The sequence below is a fragment of the Pongo abelii genome, chromosome 1 (genome assembly GCF_028885655.2).
Source record: "Pongo abelii isolate AG06213 chromosome 1, NHGRI_mPonAbe1-v2.0_pri, whole genome shotgun sequence".
NCBI classification, from domain to species: domain Eukaryota; kingdom Metazoa; phylum Chordata; class Mammalia; order Primates; family Hominidae; genus Pongo; species Pongo abelii.
Genome location: NC_071985.2, coordinates 83762111 through 83790055, shown reverse-complemented (window position 1 = coordinate 83790055; position 27945 = coordinate 83762111). Strand labels below are relative to the sequence as shown.

General features: G+C 40.0%; 2 long non-coding RNA genes across 4 annotated transcripts in view; one reads left to right on the top strand and one right to left on the bottom strand.

Moving 5' to 3' along the window:
* Positions 1–27945, bottom strand: part of LOC129048958 (uncharacterized) — a 66665-nt gene that overhangs the window by 7306 nt on the left and 31414 nt on the right. The window lies entirely within an intron of this gene.
* On the top strand, positions 11–27935 carry LOC129048959 (uncharacterized). 2 transcript variants are annotated; one of them, XR_008511677.1, is made up of 3 exons: positions 11–134; positions 15756–15794; positions 26783–27228. It is a non-coding gene; the product is annotated as an uncharacterized LOC129048959 (long non-coding RNA). The 2 variants fall into 2 exon arrangements; XR_010138785.1 differs by lacking the exons at positions 15756–15794; positions 26783–27228 and adding exons at positions 27612–27667; positions 27805–27935 and having other exon boundaries at positions 44–134.

The window sequence follows — 27945 nt, the reverse complement described above, 5'->3', positions numbered from 1 at the left end:
ATTTAGTCAACAAAGGTTTATGGAGTTTTGGCAATGTGCTAGACAGTGGGCCACACAAAACTGAATCAGACTAGAAAACACACTCCAAGGAGCTTATGGTCAAGTGGCAAAGACAACTAATGTCAGTCATTAAGGTAAAATGAAGAAAGTGCCATAAAATGCATCAATGATATGCAGTGGGTATGAGAGTAAATGAGTGGTATTTTGGCTAAAGCACTTCAGAAAAGTTTTGCTGAGGAGATGATAGGGGACATTGCAGGAGGCAGAGCTGGGGGAAAGGGGAAGGAGGAGGGTTCAGACAAGGCACTGGAAATAGGGAACAAATCAGTGTTGCCTGAGTATAGTACATGTGAGAGAGAGGGGTGGGGGAGGGAGAAAAGAGAGGCATGGAGGAAAGAAGGGCAGGTTGGTGATGTGCTTATTAAATAAATAAGCAGTAGAGACAAAATGTCTTTTGCCTTTCACGTCTCAGTTTCTCCTGAGACTCTGACAATTCATCTACTTTTGCAAAGTTCATTCTGGTGCTGCTGGCTATATGCTAAGCACTGGCTGGATGCTCAGAATAAAAACAAGAATGAGACATTGAGATTAACAAGGCCATTCAGAATCTTGATTTCAAGCACAAAGTCAGTCCTTTCAACTAATTTACTCAAGTGTTACCTCTTATCCCATTAAGATCACTAACCCATAGGCCCTATTAGTTTTTCCACCATCCTTCCCCTCATCTTATCATCCATCAGTTCCTTTTCACCTGGATTCCATATTCTAGTATCATAGCCGCTCCTTCATAAAAATTCTTAACTTTTCTCTCCACCCTCTATAGTAAACAGCTGGCAAAGTTTCAATAGTCCATTTGCTTGATGCCTACACTGGAAAAGAAAGAGAGAGGAAAGAAGGAAGGAAGGAAGGGAGGGAGGGAAGGGAGGAAAAGAAAGGAGTAAGAAAGAAAATAAGGAAGAAATGAAAAAAGGAAGAAAGGGAAAGAAAATACACAACTTGTTGCTTGCTGGATAGCTTTAAATTTTTTACCACAAATCTCAAAAGAATACTTTACATTGGCCAGACAACCCAACTACATCTTTCTAAATGAAAAAATTCACTTTTCCACTCTCTGAGATGACTACTTTACACTTTTTTCCTTTCTCTCTAATCTCTGCCACCATCCCACAGCTGATGGTCTTGCTTTGAAGACACAGCTGGAAAAAAAATTAGGTCTTTATTTTAGACATTCTTACAAGCCACTGCATCTGTAGGCATGTACTTTGCCTTCCAAAGTATACTCTCCTTTGGTAAGTACATTGATATGTTATTTTTCCAATACATTTTTTTTCTAGGAAGAAGTAGCTTCCTGTCTGACTTTGGAGAAGTGCCTTAGCTTTTGAGTCTCAATTTTCTTATATGTACAATGGGGACAACAACCTCCCTGGCCTACCTCACAGAATTATTGAGGGGATCAAATGTGTTGGTAGAATTGGAAGCACTTTGCAAAGCATGAAAACACTACAGAGGGACATGATACGACAGAATAACTAGGGGGCCACATCTTTTGATTTGAGATATTAAATAGTAGGCCATATAGATATTCATTTCAAATGGCTCAAATTAAGAAACTTGAATGAAAGGACTGGTTACAGAGATGTAGACAGGGTTAAAGTAACATAAAAGAGACCACTGAGGCACCATTAGCCACAGTGGGAGCCAGTTACTTCCCCAAGACCCCAGGGGCAAGGGGAAGATGTAGTATTACTAGAACTCAGTCAGAGTTTGCTGGGAGTGGAACGGCCTCAGGGGAGCAGTAGCTCTGGAAGCGTGCAGCTCCTGCCTGGGGACTTGATGGTGAAGCAGGATGGGACAGGAGAGGAATACCTCTCTCCTGTACCCTCTGACCTGCTGCTGACTGTTGGCCAATTCCAATAAAAGCCAGAAGGAAGGCAGCCTAGGCCTGTGGTCCACAGAGTCAACCTCTGGGTCACAAAGCAGGGCCAGAGAAGGGTGGGGAATGGGGAAGGGGAAGTTAGCAAATAGAGAATTATCAGCACAGAAACCATTCTCTGAGGGAAGTGCTATACAGTATTTCAATTAGGAGACTGCAATAGTGAAAACTGAAATTAAAAATGGAAACATTGATAGGATGGACTGTTCAACCTTCCTCCTTGCCTATATATTCAGAATTTATTTTTTCCCTGTAAAGTGGGTGGCTCAGAGGTGAGCTTGCAGCCCAGTAGGCCCCTGGGCTCAACCTGCAATGCAGAATTTGAAATAATTGATTTAGTTCGTGGACCATGCTAGGAGCTCAGAGAAGGAAATGTGAGCAACTTTCCTACTTACTATTTTTCTATCGCTCACCTGAAAACCATTCTTTCCCTTTCTTCTTTTCCTCTCCTTTCTTTTGTCTTTTGAAAAGAGCACAGTTATTGAATAATTGTTAGCACGTAGCATGCATTTAATGCTCTCCCTGGAGATTTTGGTCTTTGCTTGGTAACAGTCAATCAGCACGTTTTCCTCTCAACAATATTAACATCCAAGATGGTGAGATAAACAAGCTCATTAAAAAGCAAGTTGTTACATGAAGCAAACACCTTAAACTAATAAAGCTTGGCATCCTCTGTGGTACACCCAGGGAAACGGTATTAGCAGTCTTGATAGCAGTCTGCGTTTAAGAAAAAGGCCCAGAAGGCAGCCAGTTTATCCTGTAGAAATATTCAGGAACCTCATCCATTTATGATGCCATGAGGAAATGCTAGGCCTGCATGCTCAGAGGGAAAATGTTCAGATGGCATGCTTATAGGAGGCTCTTTTCATTCCTTTAAGGGAACTTTTTCCATTTATTCAATGAACATTTATTGAGTATCTGTGAGATGCACTGTGCTGGCAACTAGGCATATAAGGATGAGTAAGATGCCATCCCAGCCATGAAAGGGTTCACATTCTGCTGGATGAGATACTGATGGGTAAACAGACCCAGGTCTAGAGAATTAAGTGCACTGATAGAGATATGCCCAGAGGAAGCCTGTAGGAAGATAAAGAAGGTGTAATCAGATCCAATTAAGGCTGGGGTACAGGATGGAGACAACTCTTCAGGGCCTATGCCTTTCTTATTTATTCAAGGATCAGTGAATATAGCATCACACATGTAGTTCTAAGAGTTTTGATGGCCTGGACTTCCATTTACTTGGAGGCTCACTGAACCAGTGGGCAAACTATTCTACTGGAGACCATACAACTTGATGCAATTTGGAAGGTGATGCCTACCCCCAGGCCTGGAGCTGTCTCCAGGTGGGTGGAAAGCCTCAGCATGCACACAACACCCATGCTGGCCCATGGGGTCATGGGTGAATAACTGGCTGCAATAGTTAGGCATCCTAGGAGGGCAGGACACTGAGGCTTGACCTGGGATGAAAAGGGATTGGGGGAGGAATGGGGTTTGCAGTGGTTAAAATGAGATTTGTAGGTTTACGTCTAAACTGGTTCGATTGAAGAGAAATTTTGGAGCTGCAAGGCCTACCTCCCCTCAAGGAAGGCTAGGACCCATTTGACCTTGGAGAAGGATAGCTCTTCCATATCTAAAAAGCAGGGAGTATAAGGGAGAAATCTAACATTTATCAAGTACATATTACATATTCTGCAATTCTGATTGATGTTAAGCTCAATTAATTGTCCCACATTCCCATGAAAGAAGGGTTTCCCCGCTGCTGCTTTTAAATCTCTATCTTAGAGAACGAAATTTAAAGTTGCAGGGAGTTTAAGGAAGCGGACCCAGGCACTGAGGAGATCAGTGGTGGGAAGGATTTGAATCAAGGTCTGGCTGACCCTCCTATCCCACCTCCCACAGATCCTGACTTGAGTCTGAGTGGCATCCTGGCTCAGAGCTTTTCTCTAAGGTAGCTGCAGCCCCCACTATATCCTTAGAGTATCACTTGGTTGGGTGATAAAGAATGAAACTGAGTCAGCATGTGGTTTAGCTGGCCTGTCCCTGTCTCTGTGTGGGGACTCAGAATGGTTGAGGCAGACCCATCTAGTTCTGGAGCACCCTTAGGAGACCAGTTAAGGAAGGAACAGCACTTTCCTAGTTCTCAGAGTCAATTTAGAAAGAAAAGAGTCATGAAACAGCTACGTTCATGTGTAATATTTTTGCTAATTAACCTCCAAAGAGAGCCGTGATGTTGGCTAATTTTTAAAGAAAATATTCTTTTTCACCTGTACTTTTGTAAGCTGGAGTTTATTCTATTGATCTCTTTTGAGGGCATGAGATTAATATTCCCCAGTAGGGTGTGGGAGGCATTGTGCCTGTCTTTCTGTCTACCATTATCCCCACAGCATTGAGCACACTGCCCAGTGGGTGCCCAATAAGTATTTGTTGGAATTGATGAATTCCAGAAGCAACTGGAAAAGGCTCTCAGTAGTACCATCTTTGAGCTCACCACTGGGCTCTCTCCAGGTCATTTCTAGGTTAGAGTGGAAAGAATGGGATCAGTGGAATCTAGCGTAAATTGTTACTGGTGGAAATAGAAACATGGCATTGCTGGGTACTGCCACCCACCCCCTGCCCCCAACCCCGCACCATGTCTCCCCTTTGTGCCTTCTTCCTCTTTAATGCACCCCGTGGAGGAAGGGAGGCAAACTGAGAAAAAAATCCCTGATAAAAGGCAGGAAGAGATAATAAGTGGAAGAAGTGGCGGAGCAAAGGCTATAGGAGGTGTAAGGGAGGGAGAAATCCATTCTAAATGAGATGGGATTTCATGAAGTGTTATGATGGCGGCTCCTATAGCCAAAAGACGGAAGCAAAGAAAAACAAAGCAAACAAACAAGAAGCATTTTGGGAGTCTGAGATTACAGTCTGGCTTTCCTGTGACCTTGAGTAAGTCTTGTGCCCTTGGTGGCCTCAGCTTCCTCATCTGCTGTGTGAGAGGATGAACAAGCTGGGCTAGTCCACAAGATAGTTTCTTTTTTCTCCAATTTATTTTTAAATTTACACAAAGTAAAATTCACTTTTTGTTGTATAGTTCTCTATGAGTTTTGACAAATGCATACAGTTGTGTAGCTTTTCCCAAAATTCTTTCATGCTGTTCTTCTACCGTGAACCCCTCCGTCAGAGTCCTATTGTCTTGTCTCTCCCAGAATGTCATGAATTGAACCTCCAGTACATAGCCTTCTGGGTCTGGTTTGTTTCACTTAGCATAATGCATTTGGGATTTATCCATGTTATTACATGTCACAGTACTACATTCCTTTCTATTGCTGAGTAGTATTCTATGTATACATAGAATACATAAACCAATTGTTTATGTATTTGCCTGTTAAAGATTAGGCTATGTATACATAGAGTACATAAACCAATTGTTTATGTATTTGCCTGTTAAAGATTAGGCTGATTCCGGTTTTTGTCAATTATGAATAAAGCTGCTAAAAATATTCACACACAGATTTTTTTGTGAATACAAGGTTTTATTTTTCCTGGAGTAGCAGCGGAACGCCTGGGTCTTATGGTAAATACGTGTTGAATTTTATAATAAACAAAAACTCTTTTTCAATATGGCTGTATCATTTTTCACTCCCAACAGCAACATTTGAGAGTTTCAATTGCTCCACATCCTTGCTAGCACTTGGCATTTTCAGTTTATTTTATTTTACTTGTTCAACAGATATGCACTGGTATCTTAGTGTGGTTTCTATTTGCATTTCTCTAATGATTAATGATGCTCAATATCTTTTCTTGTGCTTATTTGCCATACATATATTTTCTTTTGTGATGTGCCTGTTTAGATATTTTGCTCCTTATTTTTTCCAACTGGGTTGCTTGTTTTCTTGCTATTTAGTTTGAGAGCTGCACATATATATTGGACACAAGTTCTTTGTCAGATATGTGATTTGCAAATATTTTCTCCTATTCTGTGGCATATGTTTTTTAATCATTTTTTATCCTTTACAGAGCAAAGGTTTTTAAAATTTTGAGAAAGTCCAATTTATCATTTTTTTGTTTTATGGATCATGCTTTTTTGTCATATCTAAGGATTCTTTGCCTAGTTAATCTAAGATCACAGAGATATTTTTTCATGTTTTCTTTTAAAAGTGTTATAGCTTTATATTTCACATTCAGGTCTGTGATCTATTTTGACTTAATCTTTCTGCAATGTGTGACCAGCAGCCCCTCTTCTTCCTCCTCCTCTTCTTCTTCCCCTTCCTCCTCTTCTTCCTCCTTTGCATAAGTTGCAGAACTATTTATTGAAAATATTATGCTTTCTCCAATGATTTGTCCACACACTTTTGTCAAAATTCAATTGACCATATTTGTGTGTTTTCATTTTTGGACTTTCTATTCTGTTTCACTGATTTGTTTATATATCCTTCAGTCATTAGGACATTGTTTGGTTATTTTTGCTTTATAATAAATCTTGAAGTAAAGTAATGTGAGTACTCCAACTTTGTTCTTCCCCCAACCCCTAAAATTGTTTTGGCTCTTCTAGTTACTTTGCCTTTCCTATAAATTTTGGAATCACCTTGTTGATTTTTATAAACATCTACTGGGACTTTAATTAGGATTTTATTGAATCCATAGATGAATTTTGATCTATAGATTCAATAAAACATCTCAACAATATTGTTTCCTTGTTCATGAAAATAGTCACTTATTACTTCCTGCCTTTTATTTTTCTATTTATTTAGGTCTTTCTTCAATTTCTTTCATCAGTATTTTATAGTTTTCACATATATTTCCTGTGCAGTTTCCCTGAACATATTTTGTTCGACTCGTACTTACGCATTTCATTTATTTTGGCACTGTTGCAAACATGACTCTTTTACTTTAAAAAATTAGATTTCTAATTACTCATTCCTAGAAAATAAAAATATTGGTAACATTTTTATCAATTGATTTTTATATAGTGGCCTTATGTCCTGTGACATTGGTAAACCCACTTATTACTTTCATGATTCTTTTGTAGGTTATTTCAGGTGGTTTTTTCTTTCAATATTTTGCCTAGTTTTGAAGTCCGTATAATGCTGATATAAAAGAAGGGTCTTAAATTATATAAGTATCTACTTTAAGAAACCAGAAAAAGAGCAACTTGAACCCAAAGCAAGTGACAGAAAGAAAATAAGAAAGATAAAAGCAGAAATCAGTAAAACTGAAATGAGAAAAACAAATAAAATCAGTGAAGTATTGGAGTATTTTACATTTCACATTCAGGTCTATGGTCTATTTTGACTTAATCTTAAAATACATAAATGTATTTTACATTTTTTGGGGTAAAATACACAGGTATTTTGTAAAAAAAATACAAAAATACATTTATGTATTTACAAAAGAAATAAGACATCAATTCTATATAGTCTCAGAATTGCAAAGAGGTGGGAACACTTCCCAACTCATTTTATGTATTTTGTGTAAAATACAACCTTCATTCATTTCATTTCATTCAAGGTATGAAAATTATGGGTATAAAGTTGTTATGGTCTTTTCTTTCTTAAAATTAATTAATTCATTCATTATTATACTTTGAGTTCTGGGATACATGTGCAGAATATGCAGGATTGTTACATAGGTATACATGTGCAATGGTGTTTTGTTGCACCCATCAACCTGTCATCTACATTAGGTATTTCTCCTAATGCCATCCCTCCCCTTGGCCCCACCCCCGACAGGAACCAATGTATGATGTTCCCCTCCCTGTGTTCTTATGTTCTCATTGTTCAGCTCCCACTTATGGGTGAGAACATGTGGTGTTTGGTTTTCTGTTGCTGTGTTAGTTTGCTGAGAATGATGGTTTCCAGCTTCATCCATGTCCCTGCAAAAGACATGAACTTATCTTTTTTATGGCTGCATAGCATTCCATGGTGTATATATGCCACATATTCTTTATCCAGTCTATCACTGAGGGGCATTTGGGTTGGTTCCAAGTCTTTGCTATTGCGAATAGTGCAGCAATAAACATACATGTGCATGCATCTTTATAATAGAATGATTTATAATCCTTTGGGTATATACCCAGTAATGGGATTGCTGGGTCAAATGGTATTTCTGGTTCTACATCCTTAAGGAATCGCCACACTGCCTTCCACAACAGTTGAAATAATTTACACTCCCACCAACAATGTAAAAGCATTCCTATTTCTCCACATCCTCTCCAGCATCTGTTGTTTCCTAACTTTTTAATGATCGCCATTCTAACTGGCGTGAGATGGTATCTCATTGTGATTCGATTTGCAGTTCTCTAATGACCAGTGATGATGAGCTATTTTTCATATGTTTCTTGGCTGCATAAATGTCTTCCTTTGAGAAGTGTCTGTTCATATCCTTCGCCCACTTTTTGATGGGGCTGTTTGTTATTTTTCTTGTAAATTTACTTAAGTTTCTTGTAGATTCTGAATATTAGCCCTTTGTCAGATGAGTAGATTGCAAAAATTTTCTTCCATCCTGTAGGTTGCTTGTTCACTCTGATGACAGTTTCTTTTTCTTTGCAGAAGCTCTTTAGTTTAATTAGATCCCATTTGTCAATTTTGGCTTTTGTTGCCATCGCTTTTGGTGTTTTAGTCATGAAGTCTTTGTCCATGCCTATGTCCTCAATGGTATTGCCTAGGTTTTCTTCTAGGGTTTTTATAATTTTAGGTCTTACATTTAAGTCTTTAATCCATCTTGAGTTAATTTTTGCATAAGGTGTAAGGAAGGGGTCCAGCTTCAGTTTTCTGCATATGGCTAGCCAGTTTTCTCAACAACAATTATTAAATAGGAATCGTTTCCCTGTTGCTTGTTTTTGTTAGGTTTGTTGAATATCAGATAATTGTGGATATGTGGTGGTATTTCTGAAGTCTATGTTTTGTTCCATTGGTCTATATATCTGTTTTGGTACCAGTACCATGCTGTTTTGGTTACCATAGCCTTATAGTATGGTTTGAAGTCAGGTAGCTTGATGTCTCCAGCTTTGTTCTTTTTGCTTAGATTGTCCTGCCTATCTGGGCTCTTTTTTGCTCCCATATTAAATTTAAAGTAGTTTTTTTCTTATTCTGTGAAGAAAGTCAATGGTAGCTTGATGGGGATAGCATTGAATCTATAAATTACTTGGGCAGTATGGCATTTTCGTGATATTGATTCTTCCTATCCATGATCATGGAATGTTTTTCCATTTGTTTGTGTCCTCCATTATTTTGTCGAGCAGTGGTTTGTAGTTCTCCTTGAAGAGGCCCTTCACATTCCAATTGTGAATGGGAGATCACTCATGATTTGGCTCTCTGTTTGTCTATTATTGGTGTATAGGAATGCTTGTGATTTTTGCAAATTGATTTTTTTTTATTATACTTTAAGTTTTAGGGTATGTGTGCACAACATGCAGGTTTGTTACATATGTATACATGTGCCATGCTGGTGTGCTGCACCCATTAACTCGTCATTTAACATTAGGTATATCTCCTAATGCTATCCCTCCCCCCTCCCCCCACCCCACAACAGTCCCCAGTGTGTGATGTTCCCCTTCCTGTGTCCATGTGTTCTCATTGTTCAATTCCCACCTATGAGTGAGAACACGTGCTGTTTGGTTTTTTGCCCTTGCAACAGTTTGCTGAGAATGATGGTTTCCAGCTTCATCCATGTCCCTACAAAGGACAGGAACTCATCATTTTTTATGGCTGCATAGTATTCCATGGTGTATATGTGCCACCTTTTCTTAATCCAGTCTATCATTGTTGGACATTTGGCTTGGTTCCAAGTCTTTGCTATTGTGAATAGTGCCACAATAAACATACGTGTGCATGTGTCTTTATAGCAGCATGATTTATAATCGTTTGGGTATATACCCAGTAATGGGATGGCTGGGTCAAATGGTATTTCTAGTTCTAGATCCCTGAGGAATCACCACACTGACTTCCACAGTGGTTGAACTAGTTTACAGTCCCATCAATGGTGTAAAAGTGTTCCTATTTCAACACATCCTCTCCTATTGTTTCATGACTTTTTAATGATCGCCATTGTAACTGGTGTGAGATGGTATCTCATTGTGGTTTTGATTTGCATTTCTCTGATGGCCAGTGATGATGAGCATTTTTTCACGTGTCTTTTGGCTGCATAAATGTCTTCTTTTGAGAAGTGTCTGTTCATATCCTTTGCCCACTTTTTGATGGGGTTGTTTGTTTTTTTCTTCTAAATTTGTTGGAGTTCTTTGTAGATTCTGGATATTAGCCCTTTGTCAGATGAGTAGATTGCAAAAATTTTCTCCCACTCTGTAGGTTGCCTGTTCACTCTGATGGTAGTTTCTTTTGCTGTGCAGAAGCTCTTTAGTTTAATTAGATCCCATTTGTCAATTTTGGCTTTTGTTGCCATTGCTTTTGGTGTTTTAGACATGAAGTCCTTGCCCATGCCTATGTCCTGAATGGTATTACCTAGGTTTTCTTGTAGGGTTTTTATGGTGTTAGGTCTAACATGTAAGTATTTAATCCATCTTGAATCAATTTTTGTATAAGGTGTAATGAAGGGATCCAGTTTCAGCTTTCTACATATGGCTAGCCAGTTTTCCCAGCACCATTCATTAAATAGGAAATCTTTTCCCCATTTCTTGTTTTTTTCAGGTTTGTCAAAGATCAGATAGTTGTAGATGTGTGGTATTATTTCTGAGGGCTCTGTTCTGTTCCATTGGTCTGTATCTCTGTTTTGGCACCAGTAGTGCACATCGATTTTGTATCATGAGAATTTGCTGAAGTTGCTTATCAGCTTAAGGAGATTTGGGGCTGAGAAAATGGGGTTTTCTAAATATACAATGATGTCATCTGCAAAGAGAGACAATTTGACTTCCTCTCTTCCTACCTGAATACGCTTTATTTCTTTCTCTTGACTGATTGCTCCAGACAGAACTTCCAATACTATGTAGAATAGGAGTGGTGAAAGAGGGCATCCTTGTCATGTGCCGGTTTTCGAAGAGAATACTTCCAGTTTTTGCACATTCAATATGATATTGGCTCTGGGTTTGTCATAAATAGCTCTTATTATTTTGAGATCTGTTCCATCAATACCTAGAGTTTATTGAGAGTTTTTAGTATGAAGGGATGTTGAATTATATCAAAGACCTTTTCTGCAGGTATTGAGATAATCATGTGGTTTTTGTTCTTGGTTCTGTTTATGTGATGGATTACATTTATTGATTTGCATTTGTTGAACCAGTCTTGCATCCCAGGGATGAAGCTGACTTGATTGTGGTGGATAAGCTTTTTGATGTGCTGCTGGATTTGGTTTCCTAGTATTTTATTGAGGATCTTTGCATTGATGTTCGTCAGGGATATTGGCCTGAAATTTTCTTTTTTTGTTGTTGTTGTATCTCTGCCAGGTTTTGGTATCAGGATGATGCTGGCCTCATAAAATGAGTTAGGGAGGAGTTCCTCTTTTTCTATTGTTTGGAATAGTTTCAGAAGGAATGGTACCAGCTCCTCTTTGTACCTCTGGTAGAATTTGGCTGTGAGTCCATCTTGTCTTGGGCTTTTTTTTAGTTGGTAGGCTATTAATTACTGCTTCAATTTCAGAACTTGTTGTTGGTATACTCAGGGATTCAACTTCTTCCTGGTTTAGTCTTGGGAGTGTGTATGTGTCCAGGAATTTATTCATTTCTTCTAGATTTTCTAGTTTATTTGTGTAAAGGTTTTTACAGTATTCTCTGATGGTAGTTTGTATTTCTGTGGGAAGAGTGGTGATATCCCCTTTATCATTTTTTTTTTTCTTTTTGAGATGGATTCTTGCACTTTTGCCTGGGCTGAAGTGCAGTGGCATGATCTCGGTTCACTGCTACCTCTGCCTCCCCAGTTCAAGAAATTCTCCTGCCTCACCCTCCTGAGTAGCTAGTATTACAGGCGCCTGCCACCACGCCCAGCTAATTTCTTGTACTTTTAGTGGAATGAGGTTTCACCATGTTAGCCAGGCTGGTCTCAAACTCCCAACCTCGTGATTCACCCGCCTCAGCCTCCTAAAGTGCTGGGATTACAGACATGAATCACTGAGCCTGGCCATCATTTTTTATTGTGTCTATTTGATTCTTCTCTCTTTTCTCCTTTATTAGTCTGGCTAGTGGTATATCTATTTTATTAATGTTTTCAAAAAAACACCTCCTGGATTCATTGATTTTTGGAGGGTTTTTGTGTCTTATCTCCTTCAGTTCTGCTCTGATCCTAGTTATTTCTTCTCTTCTGCTAGTTTTTGAATTTCTTTTTTCTTGCTTCTCTAGTTTTTCTAATTGTGATGTTAGGGTGTCAACTTTACATCTTTCCTGGTTTCCCATGTGGGCATTTAGTGCTATAAATTTCCCTCTAAACACTGCTTTAGCTGTGTCCCAGAGATTCTGGTATGTTGTGTCTTTGTACTTATTGGTTCCAAAGAACTTATTTATTTCTGCCTTAATTTTGTTGTTTACCCAGTAGTCATTCAGGAGCAGACTCTTCAGTTTCCATGTAGTTTTGCAGTTTTGAGTGAGTTTGAATTTGATTGCACGGTGCTCTGATACACTGTTTGTTATGATATCCATGATTTTGCATTTGCTGGGGAGTGTTTTACTTCCAATTATGTGGTCAATTTTAGAATAAGTGTGATGTGGTGCTGAGAAGAATGTATATTCTGTTGACTTGGGGTGGAGAGTTCTGTAGATGTCTATTAGATCTTCTTGGTCCAGAGTTGAGTTCAAGTCCTGAATATACTTGTTAATTTTCTGTCTCATTGATCTGTTTAATATTAACAGTGGGGTGTTAAAGTCTCCCACTATTATTGTGTGGGAGTCTAAGTCTCTTTGTAGGTCCCTAAGAACTTGCTTTATGAATCTGGGTGCTCCTGTATTGGGTGCATATATATTGAGAATAGTTAACTATTTTTGTTGCATTGATCCCTTTACCATTATGTAATGCCCTTCTTTGTCTTTTTTGATCTTTGTTGGTTTAAAGTTTGTTTTATCAGAGACTAGGATTGCAACCCCTGCTTTTTTTGCTTTCCATTTGCTTGGTAAATATTCCTCCATCCCTTTATTTTGAGCCTATATGTGTCTTTTTATGTGAGATGGGTCTCCTGAATACAGCACACCAATGAGTCTTGACTCTTTTCAAATTTGCCAGTCTGTGTCTTTTAATTAGGGGCATTTAGCCCGTTTACATTTAACGTTAATATTGTTCTGTGTGAATTTGATCTTGTTATTATGATGCTAGCTGGTTATTTTGCCCATTAGTTGATGCAGTTTCTTCATAGTGTCGATGGTCTTTACAATTTGGTATGTTTTTGCAGTGGCTGGTACTGGGTTTTCCTTTCCATATTTAGTGCTTCCTTTAGTAGCTCTTATAAAGCAGACCTGGTGGTGACAAAATCTCTCAGCATTTGCTTGTCTGAAAAGGATTTTATTTCTCCTTTACTTATGAAACTTAGTTTAGCTGGATATGAAATTTTGGGCTGAAAATTCTTTTCTTTAAGAATGTTGAATATTGGCCCCACTCTCTTCTGGCTTTTAGGGTTTCTGCAAATAGATCCGCTGTTAGTCTGATGGGCTTCTTTTTGTGGGTAACCTGAACTTTCTCTCTGGCTGTCCTTAATATTTTTTCTTCAACTTTGGTGATTTTGATGATTGTGTGTCTTGGGGTCGCTCTTCTCGAGGAGTATCTTGGTGGTGGTCTCTGTATTTCCTGAATTTGAATGTTAGCCTTTCTTGCTAGATTGGGAAGTTCTCCTGGATGATATCCTGAAGTGTGTTTTCCAACTTGGTTCCATTCTCCCTGTCACTTTCAGGTATGCCAATCAACCATAGATTTGGTCTTTTCACATAGTCTTATCTGTCTTGAAGGCTTTGTTCGTTCTTTTTCATTCTTTTTTCTCTAATCTTGTCTTCATGCTTTATTTCATTAAGTTGATCTTCAATCTCTGATATCCTTTCTTCTGTTTGATTGATTCGGCTATTGATACTTTTATATGCTTCACTAAGTTCTCTGCTGTGTTTTTCAGCTCCATCAAGTCATTTATGTACTTCTCTAAACTGGTTATTCTAGTTAACAATTCCTTTATCCTTTTATCAAGGCTCTTAACTTCCTTTAATTGGGTTAGATCATGCTCCTTTAGCTCAGAGGAGTAATTACCCACCTTCTAAAGCCTACTTCTGTCAATTCGTCAAACTCATTCTTAGTCCAGTTTTGTTCTTTTGCTGGTGAAGAGTTGTGATCCTTTGGGGGAGAAGAGGCATCCTGGTTGGAATTTTCAGCCTTTTTGGGCTGGTTTTTCCTCATCTTCATGGATTTATCTACCTTTGGTCTTTGATGCTGAGGACCTTTGGATGGGGTTTTTGCATGGGTGTCCTTTTTGTTGATGTTTATGCTATTGCTTTCTGTTAGTTTTCCTTCTAACAGTCAGGCCCCTCTTCAAAAGGTCTGCTGGAGTTTGTTGGAGGTGGACTCCAGACCCAGTTTGCCTGGTTATCACCAGCAGAGGCTGCAGAACAGCAAAGATTGCTGCCTGCTCTTTCCTCTGGAAGATTCATCCCAGAGTGGCACCTGCCAGATGCCAGCCGGAGCTCTCCTGCATGATGTGTCTCTTGACCCCTGCTGGGAGGTATCTCCCAGTCAGGAGGCATGGGGGTCAGGGACTCACTTGAGGAGGCAGTCTGTCTGTTAGCAGAGCTTGATCACTGTTCTCTTCAGAGCTGGCAGGCAGGAACATTTAAATCTGCTGAAGCTGTGCACACAGCTGCCTCTTCCCCCAGGTGCTCTGTCCGAGGGAGATGAGAGTTTTATCTATAAGCCCCTGACTGGGGTTTCTGCCTTTCTTTCAGAAATGCCCTGCCCAGAGAGGAGGAATCTAGAGAGGCAGTCTGGCTACAGTGGCTTTGCAGAGCTGTGGTGGGCTCCACCCAGTGTGAACTTTCTGATGGCTTTGTTTACACTGTGAGGGGAAAACAGCCACTCAAATGTCAGCAATGGCTTCTTCCCCCACCAAGCTAGAGTGTCTCAGGTCAACTTCAGACTGCTGAGCTGGCAGTTAGAATTTCAAGCCAGTGGATCTTAGCTCGCTGGGCTCTGTGGGGGTGGAACCCGCTGAGCAAGACCACTTGGCTCCCTGGCTTCAGCCTCCTTTCCAGGGGAGTGAATGGTTCTGTCTCATTGGGGTTCCAGGCACCACTGGGGGTATGGAAAAAAAAAAAAAAACTCCTGCAGCTAGCTTGGTGTCTGCTCAAACGGCCACCCAGTTTTGTGCTTGAAACCCAGGGCCCTGGTGATGTAGGCACCCGAGTGAATCTCCTGGTCTGTGGGTTGCAAAAACTGTGGGAAAAGCGTAGTGTCTGGGCCAGATAGCACCGTCCCTCACGACACAGTCCCCCATGGCTTCCCTTGGCCAGTAGAGGGAGTTTCACAACCCCTTGCACTTCTCGGGTGAGGCAAAGCCCCACCCTGCTTCTGCTTGCCCTCCATGGGCTGCACCCACTGTCTAACCAGTCCCAGTGAGATGAACTGAATACTTTAGTTGGAAATGCAGAAATCACCCACTTTCTGCATTGGTCTTGCTGGAAGCTGCAGACCAGAGCTGTTCCTATTTGATCATCTTGACAAAATCCCCCTATGGTCTTATTACCTTTTTGGTGTATGTGGGATCTGTAGTGATGTCCTCCCCACTTTCACTCCTGATATTGGTAATTTGTGTTTTCTCTTTTTTCTCGGTCAATGTGGCTAAAAGATTACTCATTTTATTGATCTTTTTAGAAAACTAGTATTTGGTTTCATTGATTCAAGTTTCTCTCATTGAATTCTGCCTTTTTTATTTTTTTTAGATGGAGTTTCACTCTTGTCACCCAGGCTGGAGTGCAATGGTAGGATCGCAGCTCACTGAAACTTCTGCCTCCTGGGTTCAAGCAATTCTCCTGCTTAAGCCTCCTGAGTAGCTGGGATTACAGGCACCCGCCACCATACCCAGCTAATTTTTGTATTTTTGTAGAGAGGGAGTTTCACCATGTTGGCCAGGCTAGTCTTAAACTCCTGACCTCAGGTGAATCTACCTGCCACAGCCTCCAAAATTGCTGGGATTACAGGCCTGAGCCACCATGTCCAGCCTGATATCTGCTTTTATCTTTATGATGATTTTCTTTCTGTTGCTTGCTTTGCATTCAAAATGTTCTTTTTTGTGGTTTCTTTTTTTTTTTTTTTTTTTTTTTTGAGACAGAGTCATGCTCTGTCGCTCAGGCTGGAGTGCAGTGGCATGATCTCAGCTCACTGCAAGGTCTGCCTCCTGAGTTCACACCATTCTCTTGCCTCAGCCTCTTGAGTAGCTGGGAATACCGGCACCTGCCACCATGCCTGACTAATTTTTGTATTTTCTAGTACAGATGGGGTTTCACATGTTAGCCAGAATGGTCTCGATCTCCTGACCTTGTGATCCTCCCGCCTTGGCCTCCCAAAGTGCTGGGATTACAGGCATGAGCGACCGCACCTGGCCTGTGGTTTCTTAAAGTAGATACTTATATCATTTAAGACCCTTTTCTATATAAATATTTAATGCTTTTTTTTATTATTATACTTTAAGTTTTAGGGTACATGTGCCCAATATGCAGGTTTGTTACACATGTATACATTTGCCATGTTGGTGTGCTACACCCATTAACTCATCATTTAACATTAGGTATATCTCCTAATGCTATCCCTCCCCCCTCCCCCCACCCCACAACAGTCCCCAGTGTGTGATGTTCCCCTTCCTGTGTCCATGTGTTCTCATTGTTCAATTCCCACCTATGAGTGAGAACATGCACTGTTTGGTTTTTTGTCCTTGCAATACTTTGCGGAGAATGATGGTTTCCAGCTTCATCCATGTCCCTACAAAGGACAGGAACTCATCATTTTTTATAGCTGCATAGTATTCCATGGTGTATATGTGCCACATTTTCTTAATCCAGTCTATCATTGTTGGACATTTGGCTTGGTTCCAAGTCTTTGCTATTGTGAATAGTGCCACAATAAACATACGTGTGCATGTGTCTTTATAGCAGCACGCTTTATAATCCTTTGGGTATATACCCAGTAATGGGATGGCTGGGTCAAATGGTATTTCTAGTTCTAGATTCCTGAGAAGTCACCACACTGACTTCCACAATGGTTGAACTAGTTTACAGTCCCACCAACAGTGTAAAAGTGTTCCTGTTTCTCCACATCCTCTCCAGCACCTGTTGTTTCCTGACATTTTAATGATCACCATTGTAACTGGTGTGAGATGTTATCTCATTGTGGTTTTGATTTGCATTTCTCTGATGGCCAGTGATGATGAGCATTTTTTCACATGTCTTTTGGCTGCATAAATGTCTTCTTTTGAGAAGTTTCTGTTCATATCCTTTGCCCACTTTTTGTTGGGGTTGTTTGTTTTTTTCTTGTAAATTTGTTTGAGTTCTTTGTAGATTCTGATTATTAGCCCTTTGTCAGATGAGTAGATTGCAAGGATTTTCTCCCATTTTGTGGTTGCCTGTTCACTCTGATGGTAGTTTCTTTTGCTGTGCAGAAGCTCTTTAGTTTAATCAGATCCCATTTTTCTATGTTGGTTTTGTTGCCATTGCTTTTGGTGTTTTAGACATGAAGCCCTTGCCCATGCCTATGTCCTGAATGGTATTGCCTAGGTTTTCTTCTAGGGTTTTTATGGTTTTAGGTCTAACATGTAAGTCTTTAATCCATCTGGAATTAATTTTTGTATAAGGCGTAAGGAAGGGATCCAGTTTCAGCTTTCTACATATGGCTAGCCAGTTTTCCCAGCACCATTTATTAAATGGGGAATCCTTTCACCATTTCTTGTTTTTGTCAGGTTTGTCAAAGATCAGATAGTTGAAGATGTGTGGCATTATTTCTGAGGGCTCTGTTCTGTTCCATTGTTCTATATCTGTTTTGGTACCAGTACCATGCTGCTTTGGTTACTGTAGCCTTGTAGTATAGTTTGAAGTCAGGTAGCGTGATGCCTCCAGCTTTGTTCTTTTGGCTAAGGATTGACTTGGCATTGCGGGCTCTTTTTTGGTTCCATATGAACTTTAAAGTAGTTTTTTCCAATTCGGTGAAGAAAGTCATTGGTAGCTTGATGGGGATTACATTGAATCTGTAAATTACCTTGGGCAGTATGGCCATTTTCACAATATTGATTCTTCCTACCCATGAGCATGGAATGTTTTTCTGTTTTTTGTGTTTTTTTTAATTATTATTATACTTTACGTTTTAGGGTACATGTACACAATGTGCAGGTTTGTTACATATGTATACATGTGCCATGCTGGTGTGCTGCACACATTAACTCATCATTTAGCATTAGGTATATCTCCTAATGCTATCCCTCCTCCCTCCCCCCACCCCACAACAGTCCCCAGAGTGTGATGTTCCCCTTCCTGTGTCCATGTGTTCTCATTGTTCAATTCCCATCTATGAGTGAGAACATGCGGTGTTTGGTTTTTTGTCCTTGCGATAGTTTACTGAGAATGATGGTTTCCAATTTCATCCATGTCCCTACAAAGGACATGAACTCATCATTTTTTATGGCTGCATAGTATTCCATGGTATATATGTGCCACATTTTCTTAATCCAGTCTATCATTGTTGGACATTTGGCTTGGTTCCAAGTCTTTGCTATTGTGAATAGTGCCGCAGTAAACATATATGTGCATGTGTCTTTATAGCAGCATGATTTATAGTCCTTTGGGTATATACCCAGTAGTGAGATGGCTGGGTCAAATGGCATTTCTAGTTCTAGATCCCTGAGGAATCACCACACTGACTTCCACAATGGTTGAACTAGTTTACAGTCCCACCAACAGTGTAAAAGTGTTCCTATTTCTCCACATCCTCTCCAGCACCTGTTGTTTCATGACTTTTTAATGATCGCCATTGTAACTGATGTGAGATGGTATCTCATTGTAGTTTTAATTTGCATTTCTCTGATGGCCAGTGATGATGAGCATTTTTTCACATGTCTTTTGGCTGCATAAATGTCTTCTTTTGAGAAATGTCTGTTCATATCCTTCACCCACTTTTTGATGGGATTGTTTGTTTTTTTCTTGTAAATTGGTTTGAGTTCATTGTAGATTCTGGATATTAGCCCTTTGTCAGATGAGTAGGTTGCAAAAATTTTCTCCCATTTTGTATGTCGCCTGTTCACTCTGATGGTAGTTTCTTTTGCTGTGCAGAAGCTCTTTAGTTTAATTAGATCCCATGTGTCAATTTTGGCTTTTGTTGCCATTGCTTTTGGTGTTTTAGACATGAAGTCCTTGCTCATGCCTATGTCCTGAATGGTAATGCCTAGGTTTTCTTCTAGAGTTTTTATGGTGTTAGATCTAACATTTAAGTCTTTAATCCATCTTGAATTAATTTTTGTATAAGGTGTAAGGAAGGGATCCAGTTTCAGCTTTCTACATGTGGCTAGCCAGTTTTCCCAGCACCATTTATTAAATAGAGAATCCTTTCCCCATTTCTTGTTTTTGTGAGGTTTGTCAAAGATCAGGTAGTTGTAGATATGCAGCATTATTTCTGAAGGCTCTGTTCTGTTCCATTGATCTATATCTCTGTTTAGGTACCAGTACCATGCTGCTTTGGTTACTGTAGCCTTGTAGTATAGTTTGAAGTCAGGTAGCATGATGCCTCCAGCTTTGTTCTTTTGGCTTAGGATTGACTTGGCGATGCGGGCTCTTTTTTGGTTCCATATGAACTTTAAAGTAGTTTTTTCCAATTCTGTAAAGAAAGTCATTGGTAGCTTGATGGGGGTGGCATTGAATTGACACCCTAACATCACAAGTAAAAGAACTAGAAAAGCAAGAGCAAACACATTCAAAAGCTAGCAGAAGGCAAGAAATAACTAAAATCAGAGCAGAACTGAAGGAAATAGAGACAAAAAAACCCTTCAAAAAATTAATGAATCCAGGAACTGGTTTTTTGAAAGGATCAACAAAATTGATAGACCACCAGCAAGACTAATAATGAAAAAAAGAGAGAAGAATCAAATAGATGCAATAAAAAATGATAAAGGGGATATCACCACCAATCCCACAGAAATACAAACTACCATCAGAAAATACTACAAACAACTCTATGCAAATAAACTAGAAAATCTAGAAGAAATGGATAAATTCCTTGACACATACACTCTCCCAAGACTAAGCCAGGAAGAAGTTGAATCTCTCAATAGACCAATAACAGGATCTGAAATTCTGGGAATAATCAATAGCTTACCAACCAAAAAGAGTCCAGGACCAGATGGATTCACAGCCGAATTCTACCAGAGGTACAAGGAGGAACTGGTACCATTCCTTCTGAAACTATTCCAATCAATAGAAAAAGAGGGAATCCTCCCTAACTCATTTTATGAGACCAGTATCATCCTGATACCAAAGCCGGGCAGAGACACAGTGAAAAAAGAGAATTTTAGACCAATATCCTTGACGAACATTGATGCAAAAATCCTCAATAAAATACTGGCAAACCGAATCCAGCAGCACACATCAAAAAGCTTATCCACCATGATCAAGTGGTCTTCATCCCTCGGATGCAAGGCTGGTTCAATATACACAAATCAATAAATGTAATCCAGCATATAAACAGAACCAAAGACAAAAACCACATGATTATCTCAATAGATGCAGAAAAGGCCTTTGACAAAATTCAACAGCTCTTCATGCTAAAAATTCTCAATAAATTAGGTATTGATGGGACGTATCTCAAAATAATAAGAGCTATCTATGACAAACCCACAGCCAATATCATACAGAATGGGCAAAAACTGGAAGCATTCCCTTTGAAAACTGGCACAAGACAGGGATGCCCTCTCTCACCACTCCTATTTAACATAGTGTTGGAAGTTCTGGCCAGGGCAATTAGGCAGGAGAAGGAAATAAAGCGTATTCAATTAGGAAAAGAGGAAGTCAAATTGCCCCTGTTTGCAGATGACATGATTGTATATCTAGAAAACCCCATTGTCTCAGCTCAAAATCTCCTTAAGCTGATAAGCAACTTCAGCAAAGTCTCAGGATACAAAATCAATATACAAAAGTCACAAGCATTCTTATACATCAGTAACAGACAAACAGAGAGCCAAATCATGAGTGAACTCCCATTCACAATTTCTTCAAAGAGAATAAAATACTTAGGAATCCAACTTACAAGGGACGTGAAGGACCTCTTCAAGGAGAACTACAAACCACTGCTCAATGAAATAAAAGAAATAAAAGAGGATACAAACAAATGGAAGAACATTCCATGCTCATGGGTAGGAAGAATCAATATCGTGAAAATTACCATACTGCCCAAGGTAATGTTCTTCCATTTGTTTGTATCCTTTTTTATTTCGTTGAGCAGTGGTTTGTAGTTCTTGAAGAGGTCCTTCACATCCCTTGTAAGTTGGATACCTAGGTATTTTATTCTCTTTGAAGCAATTGTGAATGGGAGTTCACTCATGATTTGGCTCTCTGTTTGTCTGTTATTGGTGTATAAGAATGCTTGTGACTTTTGCACATTGATTTTGTATCATGAGAATTTGCTGAAGTTGCTTATCAGCTTAAGGATATTTTGGGCTGAGACGATAGGGTTTTCTAGGTATACAACCATGTCATCTGCAAACAGGGACAATTTGACTTCCTCTTTTCTTAATCGAATACCTTTTATTTCTTTCTCCTGCCTGATTGCCCTGGCCAGAACTTCCAACACTATGTTGAATAGGAGTGGTGAGTGAGGGCATCCCTGTCTTGTGCCAGTTTTCAAAGGGAATGCTTCCAGTTTTTCCTCATTCAGTATGATATTGGCTGTGGGTTTGTCATAAGTAGCTCTTGTTATTTTGAGATACATCCCATCAATACCTAATTTATTGAGAGTTTTTAGCATGAAGCGCTGTTGAATTTTGTCAAGGCCTTTTCTACATCTATTGAGATAATCATGTGGTTTTTGTCATTGGTTCTGTTTATATGCTGGATTACATTTATTGATTTGCATATGTTGAACCAGCCTTGCATCCCAGGGATGAAGCCCACTTGATCATGGTGGATAAGCTTTTTGATGTGTTGCTGGATTCAGTTTGCCAGTATTTTATTGAGGATTTTTGCATCGATGTTCATCAGTGATATTGGCTTAAAATTCTCTTTTTTTGTTGTGTCTCTGCCAGGCTTTGGTATCAGGATGATGCTGGCCTCATCAAATGAGTTAGGGAGGACTCCCTCTTTTTCTATTGATTGGAATAGTTTCAGAAGGAATGGTACCAGTTCCTCCTTGTACCTCTGGTAGAATTCGGCTGTGAACCCATCTGGTCCTGGATTTTTTTGGCCGGTAAGCTGTTATTTATTGCCTCAATTTCAGAGCCTGTTATTGGTCTATTCAGAGATTCAACTTCTTCCTGGTTTAGTCTTGGGAGGGTGTATGTTTTGAGGAATTTATCCATTTCTTCTATATTTTCTAGTTTATTTGCGTAGAGTTGTTTATAGTATTCTCTGATGGTAGTTTGTATTTCTGTGGGATCAGTGGTGATATCCCCTTTATCATTTTTTATTGCGTCTATTTGATTCTTCTCTCATTTCTTCTTTATTAGTCTTGCAACAGTCTATCAAATTTGTTGATCTTTTTAGAAAATCAGCTCCTGGATTCACTGAGTTTTTGAAGGGTTTTTTCCATGTCTATCTCCTTCAGTTCTACTCTGATCTTAGTTATTTCTTGCCTTCTGCTAGCTTTTGAATGTGTTTGCTCTTGCTTCTCTAGTTCTTTTCATTGTGATGTTAGGGTGTCAATTTTAGATATTTCCTGCTTTCTCTTGTGGGCATTTAGTGCTATAAATTTCCATCACGCACTGCTTTAAATGTGTCCCAGAGATTCTGGTATGTCGTGTCTTTGTTCTCGTTTGTTTCAAAGAACATCTTTATTTCTGCCTTTGTTTCATTATGTACCCAGTAGTCATTCAGGAGCAGGTTGTTCAGTTTTCATGTGGTTGAGCAGTTGTGAGTGATTTTCTTAATCCTGAGTTCTAGTTTGATAGCACTGTGGTCTCAGAGACAGTTTGTTATAATTTCTGTTCTTTTACATTTGCTGAGGAGAGCTTTACTTCCACGTATGTGGTCAATTTTGGAATAGGTGTGGTGTGGTGCTGAGAAGAATGTATATTCTGTTGATTCGGGGTGGAGAGTTCTGTAGATGTCTATTTGGTCCACTTGGTGCAGAGCTGAGTTCAATTCCTGGATATCCTTGTAAACTTTCTGTCTCATTGATCTGTCCAATGTTGACAGTGGAGTGTTGAAGTCTCCCATTATTATTGTGTGGGAGTCTAAGTCTCTTTCTAGGTCTCTAAGGACTTGCTTTATGAATCTGGGTGCTCCTGTATTTGGTGCATATATATTTAGGATAGTTAGCTCTTCTTGTTGAATTGATCCCTTTACCATTTTGTAATGGCCTTGTCTCTTTTGATCTTTGTTGGTTTAAAGTCTGTTTTATCAGAGACTAGGATTGCAACCCCTGCCTTTTTTTGTTTTCTGTTTGCTTGGTAGATCTTCCTCCATCCCTTTATTTTGAGCCTATATGTGTCTCTGCATGTGAGATGGGTTTCCTAAATACAGCACACTGATAGGTCTTGACTCTTTATCCAATTTGCCAGTCTGTGTCTTTTAATTGGAGCATTTAGCCCATTTACATTTAAGGTTAATATTGTTATGTGTGAATTTGATCCTGTTATGATGATGTTAGCTGGTTAATTTGCTCATTAGTTGATGCAGTTTCTTCCTACCTCGATGGTCTTTACAATTTGGCATGATTTTGCAGCGGCTGGTACCAGTTGTTCCTTTCCATGTTTAGCGCTTCCTTCAGGAGCTCTTGTAGGGCAGGCCTGGTGGTGACAAAATCTCTCAGCATTAGCTTGTCTGTAAAGTATTTTATTTCTCCTTCACGTATGAAGCTTAGTTTGGCTGGATATGAAATTCTGGGTTGAAAATTCTTTTCTTTAAGAATGTTGACTATTGGCCCCCAATCTCTTCTGGCTTGTAGAATTTCTGCCGAAAGATCAGCTGTTAGTCTGATGGGCTTCCCTTTGTGGGTAACCCGACCTTTCTCTCTGGCTGCCCTTAACATTTTTTCCTTCATTTCAACTTTGTTGAATCTGATAATTATGTGTCTTGGAGTTGCTCTTCTCGAGGAGTATCTTTGTGGCGTTTTCTGTATTTCCTGAATTTGAATGTTGGCCTGCCTTGCTAGATTGGGGAAGTTCTCCTGGATAATATCCAGCACAGTGTTTTCCAACTTGGTTCCATTCTCCCCGTCACTTTCAGGTACACCAATCAGACGTAGATTTGGTCTTTTCACATAGTCCCATACTTCTTGGAGGCTTTGTTCGTTTCTTTTTATTCTTTTTTCTCTAATCTTCTCTTCTCACTTCATTTCATTCATTTGATCTTCCATCACTGATACTCTTTCTTCCAGTTGATCAAATCGGCTACTGACGCTTGTGCACTCATCATGTAGTTCTCATGCCATGGTTTTCTGCTCCATCAGGTCCTTTAAGGACTTCTCTGCATTGGTTATTCTAGTTAGCCATTCATCTAATCTTTTTTCAAGGTTTTTAACTTCTTTGCCATGGGTTTGAACTTCCTCCTTTAGCTCAGAGAAGTTTGATCGTCTGAAGCCTTCTTCTCTCAATTCGTCAAAGTCATTCTCCATCCAGCTTTGTTCCATTGCTGGTGAGGAGCTGCATTCCTTTGGAGGAGGAGAGGTGCTCTAATTTTTATAATTTTCAGTTTTTCTGCTCTGTTTTTTCCCCATTTTGTGGTTTTATCTACCTTTGGTCTTTGATGATGGTGACGTACAGATGGGGTTTTGGTGTGGATGTCCTTTCTGTTTGTTAGTTTTCCTTCTTACAGTCAGGACCTTTAGCTGCAGGTCTGTTGGAGTTTGCAGGAAGTCCACTCCAGACCCTGTTTGCCTGGGTATCAGCAGTGGAGTCTGTAGAACAGCGAATATTGGTGAACAGCAAATGTTGCTGCCTGAGCGTTCCTCTGGAAGTTTTGTCTCAGAGGGGTACACAGCCATGTTAGGTGTCAGTCTGCCCCTACTGGGGGGTGCCTCCCAGTTATGCACTCGGAGGTCAGGGACCCACTTGAGGAGGTAGTCTGTCCATTCTCAGATCTCAAGCTGAGTGCTAGGAGAACCACTACTGTCTTCCAAGCTGTCAGACATGGACATTTAAGTCTGCAGAGGTTTCTGCTGCCTTTTGTTTGGCTATGCCCTACCCCCATAGGTGGAGTCTACAGAGACAGGCAGGCCTCCTTGAGCTGTGGTGGGCTCCACCCAGTTCGAGCTTTCTGGCCGCTTTGTTTACCTGCTTAAGCCTCAGCAATGGTGGGCGCCCCTCCCCAAGCCTCACTGCCACCTTGCAGTTTGATCTCAGACTGCTGTGCTAGCAATGAGCGAGGCTCTGTGGGCATAGGACCTTTGGGAGCCAGGGACAGGATATACTGTTCTGGTGTGCTGTTTGCTAAGACTGTTGGAAAAGCGCAGTATTATGGTGGGAGTGACCTAATTTTCCAGGTGCCATCTGTCACACCTTTCCTTGGCTAGGAAAGGGAATTCCCTGACCCCTTGCACTTCCTGAGTGAGACGATGCCTTGCCCTGCTTCGGCTCACACTTGGTGGGCTGCACCCACTGTCCTGCACCCACTGTCCAACAATCCCCAGTGAGATGAACCCAGTACCTCAGTTGGAAATGCAGAAATCATCCCTCTTCTGTGTCGCTCATGCTGGGAGCTGTAGTCTGGAGCTGTTCCTATTCGGCCATCTTGGAACTGCCCCCCATAAATATTTAATGCCTTAAATTTCACTTTGAGCACTTCTCTAGACACATCCCACACATTGTGATGTGGTGTTTTCTCTTACTGTTTTTGCTTTTCATCATTGCTACCCAGCTACACAATTGCTGGGTAAAGGGGGCAGTACACTCAAGTCAAAGCTGGATGACAATAAAGGGCAAATATCCAAAAAGCTTCCCCAATCATCTACTGGTTGTTCATCAAGTTTTGACTTCCCAACCCAATCTGGATGCTAATGTCTACTTTTCAGAGCCCTTGTGTGGTTGTTTTTCTATTGTGTTCTAGAGTTTTTTTTATTGTAATCAGTGGAAGAGATGAACAGTGGTAGGCTTACTCCATCTTGGCCAGCACCTGAAATCCTATTCAGTTCTGAGATTCCATCAGAGACCTACTGAGGAGTTGTGTGTTGAAAGATGGCACTCATCCTGATGAGTTAAACAGTTAAAGCTTTGGTTTACCTGTCCCTATAGCCATCACCTGAGATAAGGGACAAAAATGAGACTCAGATTATGCCTTCTGTTCCTAAAGGAAAGCACCTGCCACTCATGCTTTCCAAGGGAATAGAAATTCCCTGACCACTTTAGATTAGAATAATCAAAAGCTGAACTCTGCTCTGTAGAGATCACATTTGAGAAGGTTTGCCAGGTGAAGACAGAAGAGTAAGAAGTTCTTCTGAGCAAACACTGTGCACCTATAGATATCCTATTCCCAATGAGAGCTCTTCTTTTTATTCATTCTTTCATTCTTCTTTCCCTCTTTCTCTCCCCTTGTCCCTCTAAATCACTAATTGCTTAACAAGAGTGTCAACATTTTTAATTGTATGTTATCTATAATTAAAAATAATTTTGAGCCATCATCTCATACATACATAAACACACACATGTGATTTATAAAGTCATAGCAAACCCATCTATAATACTTACTTACGTGCTAGTCACTTTTCTAAGCAGTTTACTTAATTAGCTGCTGTAAATCTACCAAACAAATATGAATAAAGCTTAATTTTCTTTTTTTTTTTTTAGGTAAAAAGTACATATCAAGAGAGTTGTCATTTCTCAACCCAAAAGAGGAAGTCATCTTCTCCTTTCCTTTTCCTGAAACTGACATTGCCATCTTCCTTCCCTGTGTGGCACTAGAGGGATGGGTGGCTTCTCCCATCACACACTACATCGTCTTTTCCCCTCTTTCTTCCTGCCAACACCTATCAGCTCTCACCAGCCTCCTCAGTTCCAAGCTGTTCCTTGCAATCCACTAATGAAATTCCTGTTTCTTTTGTAATTGTATTTCAGCATGGTTCATGCTCTGATACCAACCTTAAATCAAATTCTTTGCAAAGAGACTATCACAGGGTGACAAGCTCCTTTCTGCGCATCTCATTACTGAAACATTTATTCAGAGCTTCCTGAATGATATGAATGGCCGCCTTTGAGTGTTGCAATGACTTAATACACTACAACTAAAGGATTTTAATTTCCTCTCCTGGTCTCCTCACTCTGGTTCCTGCCTGAGTTTCCCTCTTATTTTTGATGCACAGCTGTGGTGCGGGGTGGGTGGGACCACGCTTGAGCCTACAGCCCTGAGAGGGCCTATTCAAGCTCTGGATCCTGGGGCATAGTTCATTGAAGGAGCCTTCAACTCTAGGCCTGTGTGGTTTGCCCAGATTTTGGCCAGTTGGTTTTCCCAGTATAGCACCTGTTCTCCCCAAGGGGGGCTAAATTCAAAACAAAGAAGAAAGCTCTTAGAAAGGGGAGTACAGGATGGTAGCTACGATCATTCTGGTAGCCACGATCTTTCTGGTAGCCTTAGCAAGGGGCCCATATCCAGGACATTTTCTGAATTTCTGTTCACCAGTTAAGAATGATGCTGGTCTCATGAGGGATTGTCAACATGAAAATGACCATGAAGAGGTAAGAATGGTTTGGGGATGACATGAGAAATACAGAAGTCTGGATAGAGACTTACAGGTTTTTATAAAGGGAGTCAAGTGTCACTTGGGAGATAAGCATAACAGGATGCTGAAAGATATTTTTCCTTTTCATTCTAGAATTAGCAACTGGGATTCAAAGAAGATGATATGAGAGATCTAGTGTCGCATGTTCTAAAAGGAGCAAAAAAATTAGAACCAGACACCTCTTAGGGCTTAATAAGAGGTAAAATATACTTGCTCAAACGTTACATGTTTATT